The sequence below is a fragment of the Arachis ipaensis genome, chromosome B9 (genome assembly GCF_059453495.1).
Source record: "Arachis ipaensis isolate K30076 ecotype BB chromosome B9, ASM5945349v1, whole genome shotgun sequence".
Classification (NCBI taxonomy): domain Eukaryota; kingdom Viridiplantae; phylum Streptophyta; class Magnoliopsida; order Fabales; family Fabaceae; genus Arachis; species Arachis ipaensis.
Window position 1 is genome coordinate 140,578,101 of NC_142444.1, and position 2,797 is coordinate 140,580,897.

At 37.3% G+C, this 2,797-nt stretch overlaps 1 non-coding gene across 1 annotated transcript; it reads left to right on the forward strand.

Moving 5' to 3' along the window:
- The first annotated feature begins 1,489 nt into the window (after window positions 1-1,489).
- Window positions 1,490-1,596, forward strand: LOC148546573 (small nucleolar RNA R71). The gene has a single exon (XR_015901194.1). It is a non-coding gene; the product is annotated as a small nucleolar RNA R71 (small nucleolar RNA).
- The last annotated feature ends 1,201 nt before the right edge of the window (window positions 1,597-2,797 follow it).

The window sequence follows — 2,797 nt, forward strand, 5'->3', positions numbered from 1 at the left end:
AAACACAAGGTAGTCCTCATTCAGTTGAAGGACCAACTTTCCTCTGTCCACATCAATCACAGCTTTTGATGTGGCTAGGAAGGGTCTTCCAAGGATGATGGATTCATCCTCATCCTTCCCAGTGTCTAGGATTATGAAATCAGCAGGTATGAAAAGGCCTTTGACCTTTACTAACACGTCCTCTACTTGTCCATAAGCCTTTTTCATGGATTTGTCTGCCATCTCTAATGAGATTCTTGTTGCTTGTACCTCAAAGATTCCCAGTTTCTCCATTACAGAGAGTGGCATGAGGTTTATGCCTGACCCCAGGTCACACAAAGCCTTCTCAAAGGTCATGGTGCCTATGTTACAGGGAATTAGGAATTTACCAGGATCCTATTTCTTTTGAGGTAAAGTGTGCTGAACCCAGATATTCAGTTCATTAATGAGCAATGGAGGCGCGTCCTCCCAAGTCTCATTACCAAATAGCTTGGCATTCAGCTTCATGATTGCTCCTAAATACTAGGCAACTTGCCCTTGAACAATGTCTTCATCTTCTTCAGAAGATGAATAGTCATCAGAGCTCATGAATGGTAAAAGGAGGTTCAATGGAATCTCTATGGTCTCTAGATGAGCCTCAGATTCCTTTGGTTCCTCAAAGGGAAACTCCTTATTGGTCAGTGAACGTCCCAGGAGGTCTTCCTCACTAGGATTCATGTCCTCCTCCTCCTCTCTAGGTTCGGCCACACCAAGTAAGGTTATGGCCTTGCACTCTCTTTTTGGATTCTCTTCTGTATTGCTTGGGAGAGTACTAGGAGGAGTTTCAGTGATTCTTTTACTCAGCTGGCCCACTTGTGCCTCCAAATTTTTGATGGAGGACCTTGTTTCATTCATGAAACTTAGAGTGGCCTTAGATAGATCAGAGACTATATTTGCTATGCTAGATGGATTCTGCTCAGAATTCTCTGTCTGTTGCTGAGAAGATGATGGAAAAGGCTTGCTATTGCTAAACCTGTTTCTTCCACCATTATTAAAGCCTTGTTGAGGCTTTTGTTGATCCTTCCATGAGAAATTTGGATGATTTCTCCATGAGGGATTATAGGTGTTTCCATAGGGTTCACCCATGTAATTCACCTCTGCTATTGCAGGGTTCTCAGGATCATAAGCTTCTTCTTCAGACGATGCCTCTTTAGTACTGTTGGATGCAGCTTGCAATCCATTCAGACTCTGAGAAATTATTTTGACTTGTTGAGTCAATATTTTTTTCTGAGCCAATATGGCATTCAGAGTATCAATTTCAAGAACTCCCTTCCTCTGAGGCGTCCCATTACTCACAGGATTCCTTTCAGAAGTGTACATGAACTGGTTATTTGCAACCATGTTAATGAGTTCCTGAGCTTCTGCAGGCGTTTTCTTTAGGTGAATGGATCCACCTGCAGAATGGTCTAATGACATCTTAGCTAATTCAGACAGACCATCATAGAATATATCCAGGATGGTCCATTCTGAAAGCCTGTCAAAAGGACACTTTTTGGTCAGTTGCTTGTATCTCTCCCATGCTTCATAGAGGGATTCACCTTCTTTCTGTTTGAAGGTTTGAACATCCACTCTAAGCTTGCTAAGATTTTGAGGAGGAAAGAACTTGGCTAAGAAATTCGTGACCAGCTTATCCCAAGAGTTCAGGCTATCTTTACGTTGAGAGTCCAACCATATTCTAGCTCTGTCTCTTACAGCAAACGGGAAAAGCATAAGCCTGTAGACCTCGGGATCAACCCCATTGGTCTTAACAGTATCACAGATCTGCAAGAATTCAGTTAAGAACTGAAAAAGGATCTTCTGATGGAAGTCCATGAAACTTGCAATTCTGTTACATCAGAGAAACTAATTGAGACTTTAGCTCAAAATTGTTTGCTCCAATGGCAGGGATTGAGATGTTTCTTCCATGTAAGTTGGAATTTGGTGCAGTAAAGTCACCAAGCATCTTCCTCGCATCTCCACAATTATTATTATTTTCGGCCATGTCTCCTTCTTTTTTGAAAATTTCTGTCAGATTTTCTCCAGAGAGAAAGCTTCCCTTTGCTTCCTCTTCAGAGTCCTTTCAGGTTCAGGATCAGCTTCAACAAGAATGTTCTTATCCTTGTTCCTGCTCATATGAAAAAGAGGAGAACACAAAAGAAAATATGGAATCCTCTATGTCACAGTATAGAGATTCCTTATGTAAGTATAAGAAGAGAAGAATAAAAGAAGAAAAAGATAAGAATTTGAACACAGAGGAGAAGAGTGGGTTCGAATTTTTGAGTGAAAGAGGGGTGTTAGTAGATAAATAAATAAATAGAAGGTGAGAGGGGAGAGAATTCAAAAATTAAATAAAATAAAATAAAAATATTTTTGTTTTTATTTTAAATATTAGTTATAATTCGAAAATATGAAAAGGAATAAAATTAAAATTAAAATTTAAAATAATTAGTTAATGAAAAGAAATTTTTGAAAAAGAGGTTAGTGATTTTCGAAAATTAGAGAGAGAAAATTAGTTAGGTAGTTTTGAAAAAGATAAGAATCAAACAAAAAGATAAGATTAATTGAAAAAGATTTGAAAATCAATTTTGAAAAGATAAGAAGTTAGAAAAGATTTTGAAATTGATTTTGAAAAAGATGTGATTGAAATTTATTTTGAAAAAGATTTGAAAAAGAAACTCAAAAAGATTTGATTTTGAAAATTAAAGTTGATTACTTGACTAACAAGAAACAAAAAAGATATGATTTTAAAATTTAAAGATTGAACCTTTCTTACTAGGCAAGTAACAAACTTAAAATTTTT